This window comes from Rhinolophus hipposideros (assembly GCF_964194185.1).
Source record: "Rhinolophus hipposideros genome assembly, chromosome: 1".
Taxonomy (NCBI): domain Eukaryota; kingdom Metazoa; phylum Chordata; class Mammalia; order Chiroptera; family Rhinolophidae; genus Rhinolophus; species Rhinolophus hipposideros.
This window is the reverse complement of record NC_138047.1, coordinates 85,976,096-85,995,617: the sequence shown is the minus strand read 5'-3', so window position 1 is coordinate 85,995,617 and position 19,522 is coordinate 85,976,096. Positions and strand designations below refer to the sequence as shown.

The 19,522-nt window shown below is 37.9% G+C and overlaps 1 protein-coding gene across 1 annotated transcript in view; it reads right to left on the bottom strand.

Moving 5' to 3' along the window:
- The window catches only part of ARAP2 (ArfGAP with RhoGAP domain, ankyrin repeat and PH domain 2), a 185,518-nt gene extending 179,912 nt beyond the window's left edge, over positions 1 to 5,606 (bottom strand). Inside the window, exon 1 of the mRNA XM_081053892.1 lies at positions 5,155 to 5,606. The gene's annotated coding sequence lies outside the window, so the exon portion shown is untranslated. The remainder of the gene's footprint in view (positions 1 to 5,154) is intronic.
- Positions 5,607 to 19,522: the final 13,916 nt, after the last annotated feature.

Sequence of the window (19,522 nt, the reverse complement as noted above, 5' to 3'; positions counted from 1 at the left end):
TGAATTCTCCCCAGGCAGTGGTATTGGGAGCACAGTGCTCTGGAGTCAGGCTGCCTGGATTCCAATCTGGCCTTCCCCACTTGTTGACCTTGTACATTGATTACATTACTTAACTTCCCTGAAGCTTAGTTTCCTCCTCTGTAAAATGAGGATAATATGCCTCAAATATGATAGGATTTCTGTTAGGATTAAACAAGTAAAATATATAAGGTATACATAACAGTACCTGATATGAATTATAAATGTACAATGCATGCTGGCTATTAATATTCATTCACCTGTTGTATACAATATTGCACTAGGTCATATTTGTACTAGATTATTGAACTTGGTTTGACTGGTATTCCGCCTGCTTAGTACAATTACATTCCTTTAAATTAGCTCTGTAAATTATTCTTCTAAGAAACCTACAAATCATTTAACACTGCAGTCAACATAGTATTATTAAGTTAGTAAAATATACCGAGGGTGCCAAAAAAAACATGTTGTCAATGTTGGTCAATGTTGCTCAAGCAGTGCGCTGTAATCATAAGTGTCTGGACGCTGATGGTAACCACTTTGAGCACCTCTTGTAATTGCAGAAGTCAAACGTGACTTGAATCCATCTTTTGTTATCGGTATATATTGAGTATTACAATTTTAATCCAGTTTTCCTCTCTTAAAATGTGTCTACATTTTTTTGGCATCCTCTGTAGATGTGGTCATAAGAATGATGATCTTACCTGAAGACCTGAGACTCGGGACACAGAGCACAGTGATTATCAGTGATCCCAGCTCTGCTGTGTGCTGGCTACATGACCTCAGGAAAGATCCTTTATTTTTCTGAGCCTCAATGTTGGCATGTGTAAGCAGTGATCACAATACACAGGACTGTTTTGAGGATGAAATGAGTAAATATGTATAAAGATCTTAGCAGTCCCTGGCAAGCAATAAGCATTGAGTTAGTTGTCTGCTAAGTGGAGAATAACTGAGGTTTGAAATAGCCAGGCTCTGGGCAAAAGATCTGTGGCTTGGATCAAGGAGAAAGGATTGCTCTATGATTTGATTATTATATTTACTATGCAATCTGAAATATACAACTGTCAAAATGTACAACTTAATATCCATTTCCACATCTGATGTAAGGCCAGAAGTGATAATCCCTTTACTTATTATGAGAAGTTATTAGTAGCCTATGTAGTACCTTGGTTTAGGTGTTATAAATAATATCGCAATAGTTAAGTGGCTGATAATCTGTCTCCTCAGCATCAGTAAATCTTTTCTCTTTCAAGCTGCCCACCTAGATTTTAAGTTAATTGGCTAATGTTTGAGGCTTCTTTTTGATTCTAATTCAGGTCTTTAAAGTAGAGCCGTAAGTACTGGGCAACCAGAGTTAAGATTTCATTTTCCCGAGTCCCTACAAGAGCCAAAGTGTGGGTAATGAAAAGGAATAAGTGGAAGCCTGCGTCACTGTGGAGGACACACACCTGCACGGACACCAGGACAGCTCCTTCTGCCCAGTGCCAGCCTCCTCCTACCCCTCTCTATAGTCTAGCCACATCTATCTGAAGAAAGGAGACTCAGACCCCTAGGAACTCTTGATATGAACACAGACACATATGCTTCAGGATTCTGTTCCATTGCATGCTGCACTGAACATAACTTTAATGTCTAATTTACTCAGATCAAAACTAGCACATTATACTTCAATAAAAAGATTTAAAAATGTATAGCTATGATATGTGCACTTTCTTATATATACCTTATATTTATTTTTTTCAGTTTAGTACAAATGTGTACCCCTCCATTTCTCTGAATTTGAGCTGAATTTTTAGACTAACAACCAGATGTTTCAAAATAGCCTAGTGAACCGTTTCCTCTCTTTGCATTTATAAATAGCACCCTGACCTCTTTTTCCAACTGAATTTGAGGGCTTATTCCTAGTGGTTCTGTAATTATCAGTCTCTTTTTCTTAGGAAAAGGGGTATCTCAGCAAATGTCTCCCAGTTTATTGACTCATTTACATTTCTTCGTTCAACAAATATTTAAGGGACACAATTTACTCTCTCCAAGATAATAGCAGGAAATATTTGCAGTTTAAGATAACATCACCTATTATCTCATTTGAAAACTGTGTTAAGTGCTACAAAGAAAGTGAAGATGCAATGTCTTCTCTCAAAGAGTTTAAAATCCAAAGGGGTAGAAAGAAAATAGCATGCACATGAAGAGTCAGTACTTTACAATGCAGTAAGCGCCAGAAAAGAAGGAATACCAAAATTGGAAGACTCTGACAAAGCACTTTAATAATAAGAAAAAATCAAATTTTGTGACCTTGACTTTAACGTGGTTTACATTTTAAGTACTGTTTTATTTTTAAGTACACAAAGAAGCAGTAGCATCACCTTTCATGAGTGCCAAGGAACTCTTGAAATCTCAAAACAGCTCCATAAACATAAGCGAAATATGCAGCAATTTGAGCCTTGAGGATGGAAGGCTCATTGAAGGAGCCATGGAGGGATGTCTCCAGATGTACAGGAAAAAATGTAGTAGACGAAGACAGCAGCATCTGAAGTGGCAGGGATGTCATAAAGAGAGCATAGAGGGAGAAGGTGTCTTCAGACAACAGTAAGAAGAGGAGAGGAGCTAGGAGAGACTGAGGTTTCAGTGAAAGGTGATGCCAGAAAAGGAAGCTGGGAATGGCTATGGAGGGCCTTGAACAGGAGGCTAAGAATTCTGAACGTCATCAAGATACTGTGAAAGAGTTTTGGCAACCACTTTCACCATCACCACCCCGACCCTCCAGGAGCTCAAGTCACCTGATAATCGGCAAGGAGACCACACCTCTCTTCTGCTCTGTCTTGATCATCTCTCCAATTCCAAATGGATTAAACCATTCTCTACTCTTTCTAAAGCTACGTAATGTAACTGAGTCCATTTTGCATCCCATTTTTGTGAGAACTATTAGGGCAGAATCCTTCTTATCAGCCCTTCCCCAAGTATTCCCTCACCTGCCCAGGCACCTTTGTACACAAACAGTATAAAATAAAATAAAAAGACTCTCCCCATTTCTTCACTAATAGTTTTTACCCCTGAAGATGCTCAAAAAGACTACTTCAACCCAGATCAGGACTCTTTTGTTTCCTCCATAGAATTGGTAAGGAAGTAAGTTTGCGCTGAGTCAAAACTACAATAAAATTTCACAGATCCAGTTTCTAACTAGAAAGCATCACGTGAAAAGAATACCACTGACTATTAGCTCAGTTAAAGAAAACAGCAAGCAAAATGGTTTAACTATCATTATATATTTATTCTGGCCAATGCTTAAAAGAAACCTAAAATGATAAACTGCAGAAAGATTAAGACGATATCTCATAACCTCTCATCTCATCAATCACTGCTGGTTAAACAAGAAATATTTCCAACATTAATACGAAGTTCTCTACCTAATTAACATTTTACAGAGAATTTTTTTTAAAAATCCCTCAGTTTAGAGTAAGTGCAAAGATTGGACACAATGAGTCAATAAAATGAGTGAAAACAAAGGCTTGTTAAAATAGTGCTATTAAAGCAATGACCATCATTTATACTTAGCATTTTACAGCATCTTTCACAAACTTTCTCAAAGTTGCACAGAGGTGGGGTAGAAAGTAAGGACACAAGAAGAAATACCTTCTTGGATATCATGAGGTGTATAACCGAGAGTCCTAAATAGGTTTTTAAAACTTCATATTTTCAGTGTTAACATAACAATTTACAAGAAAATTGCAATTCATTATAATCTGAGTCTTATATTTTACCACTGTAAGAGTAGCTAAATTGAAAAGTATGAATTGACTATGAGTCTCATACTGTTAGAAAGTTGTAGTGATTTTAGATGATTAAGAATTTGCTTTTAAACGAACCGTCAGTTTCTCCTTTCAGACAACCCACATAAAATTTGAGAGGATTATGCAAGAAGGAAAAAAATACAAAGATACTCACATTAGTAAGTTTTAATAATTCATTTGACTTACCTCTAGGTATCTTAATTTAAATAAATCTTTGAGTACTGACCAATCACATGTATATAAAACAGTCTTGGTGTTAAGACCCACCTTACATATGATATGTATGATGTGTTAAATCCATGTTTTAAAAGGAGCCAGGGAGATATTTCCACTTTAGGCTTTAGCATAGTTCCATGACATGTTTTACTTTTTTTCTTTCTTTTTTAAACATTGTTAAGCACTGGACTGTCATGAGAATTTTCTCTTAATAATTCTTTTGCATGAAAATCGTAACTAAGAGTTTAGAGGTATTTCTAGCTTTTTCCTTTAAAAAGTTAGCTTACTTAAAAAAATGCATAACTTCATCTTCCAATTACTTATGGGCAACTTTCCACAAATTCGCTAGGGTGCTGAGTGCTTAAGTGCGGGGGAAATCAATACTGAGCTTGTAAGTACAATACTATTATTGGTAATCACAATGACATCCGATTAAAGGTACTTTTAAAAATAGCTTCTTTTTTCAATACACGTTTGTATTTAACCGAAAGGATGTATTCCACTGAGCAGCCTTACTTCAAGGACAACCTTGCAAAAAATAGGTGGCTATCACCATGCAAACTTGCAACAGCCTAAAAAGTTATTATTCCACACAAATTAGTTTCTACTGTCCTCTCATGATCAAAGGTTATATAGTTCACAGTATAATTTCACCAAGTCTTCCCCCAAACCCAAGTAACTCCACATCGACGCAAGAAAGTTAGGGAAGTGTCTAAGAAAACAAGCCAGCAAGAACTTACTTTACTAAATGAGATGGACATTCATATCCTCAAGAGACCAGTCTCCAAAAGTAAAGGAGAAAGATCGATCTGGTCAACTCACTGCTGACAGGTCCCCGAGTACTGCACTGGGTTGAGGCAGGTGGAAGCCAAATGACTGTAATCAAAGTTAATTTACAGGCCTATCGTCTGAACGTGTACAACAAGCAGAATGCGGGGGAGCACAGAGATCCGTGCAAACTCATTACCTGCCCAGTAAATGACTTGGTGCCTGAAACTCGCTCAAGGGCGGCTCCTTTTTATTTATGTTTCTGTTGGGGAGCGGGGAATAGAGGGGGCGTCTAGTTGTCTATCCGGATTGTCACCCCCCCGGGTCAAATCCCATTAGTAAGTGGGTCTTTTGTATCACTTACCCGCTTCTGGTTTCCTTTTAGACGCCCACACGCGGGAGCGAAATCCAAGGGGTGGAAACCAGAGACCAGCACTTTGCGGTCTGGAAATTTACCCGAAAAAGTACCGAAAAGACGTTCCTCCTCTACCCGCCGGCTCCACGCAGCCCCAGTACCCGTGGCCCCGGGTACTCGCCTCGCGCGTGGGCCGCCGAGCTCGGGAGGCTGCAGAAGGGGGAGCCTGGGCGCCGGCGTCTCTCCCTGCCGGGTTTGCCTGGTCCTCACCCGTCAGTGCAGGCTCGGGGCCTCCTCCTCTCCGGACTCCGCCCGCTGCCAGCACCGCGTCTGCAGCCCGGACGGCGGCCACGCGGGCGGCGCTGTCACTCGGGCCCGCGCGCCGCGGCCGCCGCACCTGGAGGCGGAGATGGCGCAGCTCCGGAAGCACCGCGCCCGCAGCCGGCGCCCAGCCCAGGTGCTCCGGGCCCGCCTGGGCTGCTGCCTCTCAGCCGGCGGGGGCGGGGAGCCGGCGTCCCGCGCGGGGCTAGCCCGGCCTCAGCTGCGCGGGCGGCGGAGCCGGCCGTCCTGGTTCCGCAGCATAGTTAGGCGGCTGAGTCAGTCCGCCGCGACGTGGCCGCGCCTGGCACCCTCGCCACCTGGCGCACCTCGGGCGCGAGGCTCTGGGCCGGCGGGGCTGGAGAGGCTGCGAGGGCGCGTCCGGGAGCGGGGGTGGGCGAGGGTGGTACCCTCCCCGGAGAGAGATGCCCGTGCTGTCTCCTGGGCTCCTGCCGGCCAGCTGGTCTGTCGGTGCGCACTGGTGGGGGTTGCTTGGCAAATGGGCGGAACCTCGCCACTACTATTATTAGTGTTACTCTACTAAGTACCTTCCATGCTGCCTCAGCGTTTCCCAAACTTAGGATTCATCGGGGGCGTTCATTTTCCCGGGCTGCTGCTTGGTAAAACTGCATTCAGTGGACCCGTGGGGATCTTCTATTTACCAGGCCCCCTGCTGATTAGGCTGAGCCCATTCATGATATAGGATTCTCCAGCAAGCCGTCCATCCCTGTGAGGAAGGAGTTAGTATCCCCATTTTGTAGTTGATGAGTCTGAGAGGTAAAGCAACTTGTCTAAGTGTGGGGACAAAGCCCCAAAAAGCAGGTTCCAGACTCTAGGCCTCACATAGAAAGGTGCTGGCTCGGGTAGTAAATGGCCGTTAACTGTGGCTAGTTGGCCGTCAGCTGTAACCCGTAAGCCATTGGCCACTAATATAACTACTGTGGCAACGCTAGCAAAAAAAAATGGGGGATAGCAAGAAGATGGTGGCTGGCAAAGCGTGGACTGCTGTTAGGACGGGCAGGTTGCAGATTATGTAGATCCTGTTTCCTGTGTCTCCAGCCCAGCTGCCAGCGAGAATATATATATTGGTTTGACTCCCCTACCTATGGCTCGGTGGGTGTTCCTTTTTGGACTCACCATGTCCTGCGTTGTTATGTGGGTAGCGGGAGCAGAGACTCCGCTGGACGCCCCGCATGACAAATGGCGCAGCGAGCAGGGTCCCCGGTAGGACAGTAAGCAGACAGCTTTAAAGACTGGAGGTGATTTTTCAATTAAAAGTTGAATTCTTTCCCCGAGCAATACACCCTCCTCACTGATTTTCTAAATCCCCTTTTCTTGTTTTTTTTGTTGTTGTTGTTTTGTGTTTTGGTGTTTCTTGTTTGTTTGTTTTCCCCAGAGGAAAGGGATAACCATGCCCCCAGTCCTTCTGGCATCTGAGATTGTTAAGTCTCGGATGGATATTTCCCCTTAGAGTTGGACCTTGACACTCTGCTTTTGGAAGTGAGGATAAGGAGGCAGCAAAAGAAAATGAGGTTAAAAAAAAAAATCCTTGTGCGCCCCCAGTACCTAAGAGTCCATAAAATCGTTTGTTTGCCAGTGGGTTCAAAGGCCAACTCCTTATTTTTACTTATATTTTTAAAAAACAATCATCTCTTCACAGATTGTATCTGAAATTCTCTCCCTTAAAAGATGTAATGTCCTTATCTTTAAGCTGTACTGTTGATAGAAGTGAAGCAATTAGGGAAAGTGGTGAGCTTATTATGAAAATGAGATAATTGGTGAAGTCCAGCGAGTGGGAGGCTTCCCAGGAGCCCAGGCCCTTGGGAGGCATCGTCTTCATCAAAATACGGAAAGCACCCTCCTGCCCCAGAGATTCTGAAGCAGCTGTGGCATGTTCCAGAGACACCAAATCATCAGTTTCTTTAGAACTAAATACTTCATAGCAAACCCCAGGAAAGTTTGCCATCAGGAAAGTTTTTGTGTTGGGGACATTTTGTTTGTTTGTTTGTTTTTGACATTTTCTAAACCTCAACAATTGTCTTTTTTTTGCATTCCTGTATAATCTTATTTATGTGGCTCTTTCCTGGCTTCATTTTAAGTCCATATTCTTTTTGATTTTTGTTTGGTTTTGTTTCCATCTTAGAGTTCTCACATACTTTTATTTTTATCTTTGTAAGCTATCCCAACTCCCTTTCTGAACAAGGTAGGTTATAAATAAATAAAAATTCTTACCTCAGCTATGGTATGTCTCAGAATGTCAAGCATTGTTTCAACCTCAAGTTACTTCTGGTAGATTTTATAAGCTAATTAGAACTGTGCCTCTTTGCAACAATGTCTTAGTTCCTTGATTATTCAGTCATTTATTGTTTAAAAAAATTATTGAACACTTACTTTTTGATAGTTTGAGAATACAGTGGTTAGCAGATACAACATGACCTCTGGATTTACAGTCTTCTCTGAGGGGAAATAAAGTTAAGAGCTATGAGGCATACTGATGATTAAATAATAACTGCGAAGTAAAGAAAAACAAAGTTCCCCCATCGAATGTATACATTGGTTAGAACATGTATTCCGGTTTTAGGAACCTTAATGTATAGAGGAAAATAAAAGTTGTCTGAGGAAATATGGCAAAAACTATCTTTTATGAATTGCTCATTAATCATACCAGGTTCTAGCCAACCATCTAACATACATATATACAACTCTGAGTTGGAATTTTTTCCCAATTTTATTTATATAGGTTTAAATGATACTTAAAGAAGTTAAGTAGTAGATAAATTGAACACAACTGGGCTGTATTTGTACGCTATAAAAATTATTTATGTAGCAGCCTTCACACTGAGGCATTCGGGGAAGCAAACTAGATAAGAAAATTAACTTTATAAAAGTTGAGGCCTCCTACCCAGAATGCACTGCTTCTGAAAGAGACAGTTTGAGAAAGTGGAACCCTTCCTTCTCTCCTCCTCTCCCTCCTTTTCCTCCTTAACATTTTCCTTGCATTATGGAGGCTAACACCCACAGAGCATTTAGGAGCCAGTTTCTATTCCCAGCACTTTACTTGTAAAAGCTCATTTAATTATCTCAACAGCTCCTTAAAGAGATGATGTTATTATCCCCATGATAAGAAACTTAAGAGAGGTTGAGCAATTTATACCAATTAAAGCTGCAAGGAAAGGAACATTCTAACCCAGTCTTCTCCAGGATCTACCCTCTGCCCCCTGCCTGGATTGCCTCTTAGGGAAAGCAAACTACTGGAATTGTAAAGGCCTGCACTCAAAATGAAGCTGGATTGTGTGGGTTATGGCATTTTGAGCAAACTCATTAATTTATATGTGCCTCAATTTTCTAACCTGTAAACTGGAAATAATACCTATGAGAATTTCATGTGATTACATATCTAAGGCATGTAGAAAATAGAAGTCCTTTATTACATTTAGATCTATTCTCTTCTCTCCAATTAGTCTCCAAGACTAGGTTCAAATCTCACCTCCCACTCAAGCCTTCCCAAATCTCTAATACCCAGAATTATTTACACAACAGAATTTGAAGGAATCGCTCCATTTTTCTCTAAAGGAAAATCCAATATTATTTTTGCCAAATATAAAATTTGACGGATATAGATACAATAGGCATATGTGTATTTATAATATTTAATTCAACGTTTTAGATAAACAAATATAAAAGTAAAATTTGATATTAATGTATAAATACTGCCTTTCCATTCATATTTTACAAATAATTTTATTCAAATTTTAGCATGCCACTTTGATATGTGACCATCATAAAAGTCATATTTTGAATCATCAGTGTTTTGTTTTTTTCCAGAGCATATTATTTTCACTTCTGTCTATATTTTACAGTACCTAACTTTCTGAATCCTTTTATGATGCTGTCACTAGGAATTTTATTACAAACCACAAGTTCCCACTTACAATATATTGAGAAGTTGGTTTTTCTCATTCACCCTAAGTTTGTAAATTAGTGGATCTCCACCAGTTTTTGGTGTTTTGGATGCTTGCATTAACATAGGACACTTAAAACTGTGGGTCATACCCCCATATATAATTATTTAATGTTTTTAATATCTTGGCCTCCTTATATTTTAGACCAATTTTGTCAGATGACCTCCGTATATATCCTACACTACATTGATGGAGGATATTTCATGCTAGACTCCCCACTCCAGTAGTTTAGTAGTTTGCAGTTCAGATAAATGTACAATAATTGAAGGAAGGTACAGATCCTGAGATACACAGATTCTATGTACCAGGCATAGTTACATATTATAAACTCTTTTAATCCTCTCAGTAGGGCTGGGAGGTAGGAGCTATCATTATCTCCCTTTTTAGCCAGTGAAGAAATCAAGACACAGAAAGGTTATCTCATCAAAGAACTCACAAGCTGTAAATAAAGTAGAAAGGATTTGAACCTAGATAAGGTGGATTCAAAGCCTATGTCTTCAGCATTCTTCTGTGATACCTCAGAGACTTTTAAAGTTTTGAACCTCCTTAAGAACCTCCTTTCAGATGCCTAATTTTTGGGTGAAAATTATGTACCTTCTATTCAAGCATATACAATACTCTCTCTTGGATTTTCCCATTGCCCTTTGTTTTTCATTGTCATTGAGTACTCTTGTCAGTGGGCTTTGAATTATGGATATTGAGGAGCTTTTCTTATTACTATTTGTATTCCAGAAGTACCATTGGAGTACTTTTGTCAGTCTGCTTTGCATTATGGGTACTTGGTACTTTGTTATAAATTTTAAGAGTTGCTTTGAAAGTTTTTTATTTTGTTTTTTTAACTCTTTCTCAGCACAACAGAACAACTTAGTGGATATCTGCTGTAAGGTAGACAAAGGAGCAAAGTAAATATTCCATTAAGTTGATTATTGATCAACAGTTGATGGTATTGTGGAATTAATTTATTTTAAAAAGTAAGTTTTTCAGAAATAATGATATCAGAAAAATGTGAACATAAGTTTTCTTATAAAGCTAATATTTCAAAAACTCATTTTAGGCACTAGAGATAAGAGTATTTCATTGATACTGATATAAATATTTTTATACTTTACTACTTTTGAAATGGGGATTCATCTTAAAATGAATTGCTGTTGGCCAGGCAACAGTCATAGCATAGTTGTCATTGTCTACATGTTTCATGAACTTGATCATAGATGTTTATGTTGTCATCAATTCTTTTGTTATTTTCATTGACCGTGCTACATATGTTGAGTTTAATTATCATTTGAAGTGCCCTTGAGAAGATTATATTAGATTTCTGCAGAGAGACAAGAAAACAGAGCAGTGCGATATATGATAAAAATCTATGTCTAAATAATTCTCAAAGATCATTTGCATATATCTATATCTATATCTATCTATATGTGTGTATACATATATTTAAAAAATTCTAAATGAATAGTGTTATGTCACAGTGATTTTTTTTTCTCATAGCTTGGAAAATATTCATGTATCTGAAAATAGATTGCATTTTAGAGTTGTTAATATCTAGTAGTTTCTACCACTGCTAACATAAAAGACTAATTTCATTTTTCTGCAGATAAAAGTGCCTTAAGGAAAAATCATTAAGAGAAATCAAGAAAACCTAACTCTTACCCAATGGATTTGCATATGAATACATTAACTGAGTGTAAAATCATTGCTTCTACTTTGTTTTGTCAATTTTTCTTATAGATGTCTGAAATTGAGTTTACTAAACACATCACCAAATTCTATTTCTTTGTGCTATAACTTGAAAATGCAGTATAGCTCCATATTTTTCCTTTTTGCTAAAAATGCTTCCCTTGTAATAGAAAATCAACATGAAAGCTCTTCTGACAAGAAAAAATAAGGGGTAGGGAGTGATTTAGAGAAGCAAAAGATAGAGAGCTTGATAGAAATACAAAATGATAAAAATACAAAAATAAAAGCTAAAAACATATTCCTTACAAAGCAATAAAATTCAACTGTTAAAAAACTAACTTGAAAAGCACAGACTAATATTCATGTAAAAGATAAGTGAAAAACAAGAAAAGGATTAATAAAAATCTATACCACAAGACAACTACCATAAAAGCAGAAGTCACAAACTAGATACTTGCATGAAGTCCAAGTATCTTTCAGACCACATAGAGTTTAGCAATTTTTAATTAGTTTCCCGCAATTTAGATTTTACATTGAACTATGGATTTTCAGCTTGTCTTGAAAAATCAGAATACCTGACAGCACTGAAATCACGTTTTCACAAAGCAGATTTGAACACATTGGAAATCTTGCTGCCCTTTTCGGACAGGACTTACACTCCATAGTTTGCTATAGCCCCTACACACCCTGTTTCTCCCTGAGATTATATCTTAGGAGCTGTGGAAGTTGCAACTACGGGATGTTGCCTGAAATTATGCTTTATAAAAGACAAGCTATATGAGTGACCCTCGAGGCAAGCTTATGGATTTCTGAAATGGAAGTCTTAGACATATGCAGCCCAGATCAAAAATGAATACCCGTATATTTAGAATGTTTTATCAGCAAAAGCAGCAGCAGTGTGATCATCATAAAAGCTAGCATCTAGTGAGTTCTTAAAATAAGTCAAATAACATGTTGAACACTTTGCAGCTATTATTCACTGAACTAATTTTTGTAGATCTCATAAGATGTGATGAGTCACAGAAATGCTGAGACAAAGTAGACATACTTCATTATATTTTTTAATGTTACACTATGATAGCAGAGGCAGATATTACCCAAATAATCACTATACACACACACACACACACACACACACGTATGACGTGCATATAACATGTAGTAGAGTACATACAGGCATACCTCAGAGATATTGTGGGTTTGGTTCCACCATAACAAAGTGAGAGTCACAATAAAGTGAGATGTAATCTTTGTGTTGGTGGAGGGTCTTGCCTTCCATTTGTAAAAACCAAAATACCTGTTACTCTTGTAAAGTGAAGCACAATAAAACAAGGTATGCCTGTATACTATATGTGTAGTACACATTCATTGATACATACATTCACCACATAGTATATCTACGCATACATACATATCTATTTATATATTTACATATGTATGCAACATATACATGTATAATTATGTTTCAACCATATGGATTTGCTGATATTTGTCTATGTTTAACCTCAAAAATGGTCATTGCATATGGTTCAAATTAATACAATTTGATTGAATCTGGAGGCAATGTTTTCCCCCACTCTTAATCTTTACTTCATGTAGAAGGAGTTTCTAACTCTTCTGGCCTCTCTTTGCCTCCATCCCCACACCAGTCCCACACCACACACACACTGTCCTGTGACAGTGTAGTAACTTATTTATTCGGGGTATTTGGAAGGAGGAACTGGCCCCATGAGCCCTGCTCTTTCAGTCCCTTTCCTTGCAAGGAGCCAGAACTGTGTTGCTCTTCCAAACTGCAAACCCTATGGGAGGTTTGAGTCTATCCATAGCTTCCAGAGTCTGACATTTGTATAAAAGTAATGTTTAATTCCTCATCTGCCTGATTACTGTCTATCTTTCCATTCATTTCAAAGAGGATACTCTAACATTTGTGATATTAGGAATGAACAAAGTTTAAAGGAAGAGAATAATAAAGGGAAGTAAGGGTTTTTGATTGATAAATCAAAAGAGTCCTTTTAAAATAAGTGATGTTAAATTGAGAAGTAAAGACTGGGTGGGAATGAGCTGAGGGTACTGTGTGTGTGTAGGGAAGAAGAGGATGGAGATAAGTTCCATGCAAAGAAGAGCATTAGTAAAACCTCAGAGGCAGCAAAAAGAAGGAAATTTGGAGGAACTGAAAGGTCTTTCAGCTGGATAGCGCATAAAGTAGAGTGGAACAAGTGGAACCGGCAGGGACAAGCAGGTACATTACATAGGGCCTCACAGGCCATGCCAAGGTTTTGGGGTTTTACCAGAAGGGTATGGGAAGTCATTGAAGGAATTGAAGCAGAGGAAAACATAATTATTTCCTTATCTTATATAATCTTCAAAACAACTCTTGATGGGAGATACTATTACAATGTATGCCCATATATCGACTTAATACACTGAGCTGCAGAGAAGTTAAATTGTAAATAGTATTACTTGATGGCACATACATATGATGCCAGGGACCATCCTTTTAATCACTCTTATGTTCAATCTATCCTAAACATTCTACAGTCTAACCTGTAGAAATTGCAGAGCATATATATTTGTAGACTATGACTTACAAATAATAAGTATGACTAATTTACCAGCTTTTTGAGGAATTTATAAAAATTATTTGGCATTTGTAATTTGATACCTCTATGTTTAGGAAAATAAAATGGATATTCGAGTCACTTCATCATTCCAGTTTCTACAATAGAATTCCAATGTTAAGAAAAATTGAGCTTTTTAGCAGTGAGTTACCTCTTTTATGTTATATAAACAACTTCAATAATTTCCCCAAAACCAGGCAATTAAAAATAGATTAGAGGAAGGGGAACAGAAGATAAGAATGTCTCAGCACTTCATGAAAATGTTAATCTCTCTATACCTAAGGGTGCCAGAAATGGGTACGTGATTTAAAAGCTCATCATCAGTGACTTCATGTACAGTTTGTACACTGGTTACTAATAACTTCTATACCATCAGCATCTGTTCTTACTTTAGAAAACAAAGTTCCATATATCTTGTCTCTCTGTCTGAAAAGGTAGTGTTCTCAGTTTTTTGAAACATATTTTTAGAAAAGATAGCTATCTGCCATTTGATCATTTCCTATGTATGAAAAATGACATACCATCTTAGTAATGCTAAACAGCAGGTGCAGAGACCTTCAAAGACCCAACTCTGAAGTTTGCATTTCCTTCACTCTACATGGCTTCGGCAGCATCCTGTGTAATGGTTTTATATTTTTTCCTGTGGAAACTCTCATACACTACTTCAACTTCAATCTGGTTTGGCAATAAGAATACATGGTTTCTACTTGTACATTTTGCAAGCATGTTAAGGAGACTGGCAGTCATGCTTGATTGAACTTTTCTTTCTTTCACTTGTAAAGGAACTGCTGCTCATGCATTCATTCAGCCACGAATGCTTGGCTTTTTCATTACAGTTACTAGGCCACTAAAAAAAAGAGATGTTTTTTTGTTTGTTTGTTTGGATTTTTTTGTTTTTTTGGTTTTCATTCACTGCCAGAAAAACAAGAAAATAAAACAGCGCTGGAATCAGTCACTTGTCTTTATGCGCTGGGTGGGGACAATTTTTACTAAAGCAAAATAATAATTAATAAAAAAAACACCAATTTAATTCATTAGATTGTCTTCATAAAGTAGAGAGTGCACTTTCAAATAAGAAGCAAAACATTTATACACTCATGAAATGGGTAAATGTTTTATTGAACCAGCTGAATTCAATAGGGAGCAATGAAATATAAAAAAAAAAAAACTTTAGTCTTTCTTCTGTTGTCACCTCCAAACTGTGCTTTTGAACTTATTGTTCTCCTTAGATTTTCTGATCTGTGTCAATGACAAGAACAATCTAACTTATACGACAGACTAACTTCAGTTGAGTTCATCCAATATAAAATGTATTGTCCTCTGGCACCACCCCTGTTTGCGGCAGGTCAGGAAGCCATCCTTGGAGTGAGGAGTGGAATCGGAGAGCTGAACCTTTTACTCTCATTTGCTCACCTCTTCCCTCATTCACTAGGTGCTGCATCAGATCCCTCAAGGGTCAGGTCAGTGGGAAAAGAAGGTTGAGAAAAGGGTAGCTCTTAAGTGGTGTGCAGCTATAATTTTCTGGCTGTCTCTCCAAGTTCTCTCCAACTCTGTCCCCACTTCATGTCCCCACTTCATGCCCCCGCCCACCACCGCCAAACACTGCTGGAGTCGGGGCTCTACCTGCTTTTCCTGAGATGCTGCAAATACTTCCTCTCAGCCAGCAGCTTTTGACACCTGTCCACAGCCCTGTCTTTGAATATTAAGTTTCTTTCAACAGATTGACTGCCTAGCTCAAACTTCTCTCATATGTTCCACAACCCCCAGCAAGGTTCAAGATAGACAGCCAGTATTTACTTCCGATGTGTGAACCATTGTCCTACCTTCTTCAAAGCTGAACCTCAAACTGCTTTATAAACTACATCTGACATGACTAAGAATAATAGATAAGAACCTGTGGCCAAGTATATCGTTTGTAAGACACAAATTATAAAAAGAAACGGCCACTACGTCAACAAGGCTGGAGTTTTTCATTTTTGCAGGAGAGCCTGCATACACGTGTGTGGGGGTGGTCATATTTATGAAACACTACCCATATTTATCAATACTGAGGTCATATTTATTAACTACCCACATGAAATCTCAGTACATAAACGATCCCCCGGAATCTTCAGAGCAACTTTATGAATTAGATTTTATTAGCCTCATTTAATAGATGGGGGTACTTAGAGGTTTAAGTAACTTGCTCAGGACCACACACCTTGTAAATGGTATAGCTGAAGTTCAACCTTAGTACCACTGTAGGGTGCATAGGCCTACCTCAGTATAATTACTGTATCAGGTCACCTCCCCTTGGGATCGAAGTGTTATTAGCATAAGTAGTGACAGGAACTAGGCTATCTAAATGGATTGTTGCATCTGTCACTGAACGTTTGCCCAGATAGCAGACATTAACCGGCAGCTTTCATCTCTGTGTGTTATTGATAGAAATCTTTCACTGAGCAAGGTGTGTCCTAGGTACAGGCCTATACAAGACTGTAATCTTCCTATTAAACAATAAGAAACAATAACAAGACTATGTGTCGGATTGTATCCAGGATTTATTTTTAAGTAAAAACCTTAACTTTATCCACAGGGGTATCTTGTTTCATTTCTATGAAGAGGTGGACTGACCTTCTATCGAGGCCCATATCATGTAGTCTCTATAATTTTTGTTCAAGTTTGTCAACCCTATCTCCAGCTTGATATCTATGCACCTTGAACTGATGTCTAGAATATCTGCATGCTGGTAACATTTTAAAGATTATTTCTTTTAAACCATGCACATCAAAACATTCTCAATAGCTTTGCTGTAAGAAATTATAGTCAATAATCTTCTCCGAGCATTTCCTCTAGGAAATGGGGTTCCCCAATTACATTGAATCAGGTTACCTGAAAATGTAGTTCAGTAAAATAGAGGTGTTGCACAGAAAGATGGTTTCCTGATCAAATAACACTAGGAAATGCTAAATTAAACAAGGTTTAACAGGTTTCTTTTCTACAGGACTGCTGTAAAAACTTTAACATGATAATGTATGACATGAATCTGTAGGAGAGAATATTGATGCATTTTCAGAACTTACTTGATCAAGTAGCTCTTGTTTTTATAAAACATTATGTAGACCTAATATGAAACCCCAGTTTGGAAATGCTCATTTTTTAATTGGCTTAAGCAGGGACACTGGATAGCTTCATGGATTCTCTGTTGGCATAACTACCTGTCAGATTAAATCATTAATCAAATGCTTTATTGGATCTGTCCCTTGCTCCTTAAACCCCTTTGGACATTATGCATTAAAATAATGACCATTCCCAGGGACCATTTGGTCCCTATCCTCAGGACCAAATCTGGCTTTCTCTCTTCTCCCCTGAACCCTGCCACTGATGTTCCTAATAGCCAAGAATCTTAATTTTTTCAAGACTTTGAAATACTGTCTTGCTTATAAAGTAAATCCATTGGCTCTGAATTCATTACGATACTAACGTGACTTGTGGACCACCTGCCTGGTAATGTAATTAACGGAACCCATTTTTTCCTCACAAGCTATTGTGAGTAATAAAACTATTTTCAATGCTCAAAGATGCCACCCGGAACCTACAGGCTGGAATTCAAAATGCATAGCTAGACCCCTAGAAATCTTAACTAAATCAACCATAAATTTCATTAACTGTCAGAAGAAATTTAAGTCAGGACATTATTGACTATATCATTGATATAATATGCCAGAAGATGTATGAAGGAGTGGAAGGACTACTTTGCAGACTTGGAATAGCCAAAAAGTAATAAAGACCATTAAGTTCCATACGATAGAAAAATTTAACCTAGAAAATTTGTGAGTGGATGATAAGAAATAGTGATGTAAGCCCTAAAAGATGTCACTGAGGTATCCTTACAGCCAAAAACTAGTTTAACTAGTTTAGTGACATGAATTCCAAAGAAACTTTTGAAATAGTTATTTGCCAAAGATACATCCATAGAACAAATTGAGTTGACATAATGCTCTAATAATAATACTAATATTTTTGAGGCTTACTTCATGGCAAGTACCAAGGTAAGCACTTATATGGATTAGCTATATTAATCCTCACGGCAACCCACATTTTTTATAAGGAAAGGGAATTTGAGGATAAGAAACTTTAATTTTCTCAAATTCATAGTGATAATAAGTAGTTGAGCCAGAATTATCCAAGCTATTCAAGAGCCTCGTCTAGGATTTTTATGTATTCGGATTTTATGAGCTAGGATATTTGTTTGGATGTGGTAACAAAGCCCAATATACTAGTCACCTAACTAAGATAAAAGTTGATCCCTCTCTTAACTCATGTAAAAGTAGTTCATAGTGGTATCACATTCTTCTCACCGTCATGAACATATGGCACATACCTCATGGACAAATAGGTTGCTCTAGCTCTCACCATCACACCCACGTCCCAGCTAGTGGGAAAAAGAAAAAAGGGCACAGTGCACTCTTACAGTCCAGACCTAGAAGTTGCCCATTACTTTTTTCCCCACATCCTGTGGGCTAGAACTTAATCAAATGGCTATAGCTAGTTTCAAGAGAGGCTGAGAAACGAAATCTTTATTCTGGCCATCTATGTGCTCAGTTAAAATTCCAGGGTTCTAATACTAAAAGAACAAGGGGAGAATGTCTCCTGGGGAAAACTAGCAGTTTTTGTCACAGAGTCATTAACTACAAGGTAGTTAGTTAGAGATTCCTACCAAAAATTGTTTTTTAGCTTTAGAATACTTTATATTAGGCAATCTTCTCTGCTAGAAATTGAATAGCAGGGCCAGCTAGCTGGAATGGTTTGAAGTCTGAGTCAACAAAATTTTTTTTTCTTCATTAGGATAAGAGAGTGTTGATCCTTCTAATGGAAGATACGTCTAACTTCTCCAAAAGTACTATAAAGTCATTGGAAATTATTGTCTGATCCATCTAGAGATCAGAAATACTTGCAGTGCCTCTATGATGCTATTAAGATGTAAATTGTGTTAAAGCATAGAGGATAAATTGAGTGCATTTGGATGAGTTCATGAATGACATGAGTCTACAAGGGTCAAGGATTAGTCACTAAAGTTTTTAACGGTCTTATTTATTCCTACTGGATTAAGTGGATCATAAATAAGAAAACTAAACATGAATAAGGTGTTATTTACTAATTAAAAGTCACATCAAAGGCAGTAAAGAATATCTAACCTAACTAATTCCACATGTGAAAAGTACTAAACTATCTATGAGATTAGCTGGAACAACATGTGAGAGAAAAGCCTACATTAGAGCAATCCATTCTGAAGTTCAACGGGATACAATACATCAAAAAATTCTATAGGAATATCTACTAAGAACCATTTTCCTTTGAAAAAAATGTTAAAAATATATGCAATCACACAGCAATTATTGCAGATATCTCAAGTAAATGGTTCAATGTTTGACAACTAATATTTTTTCACATTTTGCCTATTTTAACTAATAAACACTAATGTATAACATTACCACATTTACAGAAATAAATCAATTAAAAATTTCTTGTTCTTATATGGCTTCCACTATATATTATATGGCTCTCATTATCATCTTTTAAAATTGCTGTATTTTCATTTCCTTTTCTTTTCTTTTTTACCTTTTCAAATATTCACCCAGGTATTTACTTTTATTGATCAGAGTACTACAAATATCTGTACCTCATTTTTGTTAGTACTTTATAGCTTTCAAATCCTAAAATGCAAATTTAATTTATTTCTTGGAACTAATGCATATTAATGTGAAGTACCATGTCTCATTAGACATTTCTGAAGCTCAATATCTCTCTTAACTTTTT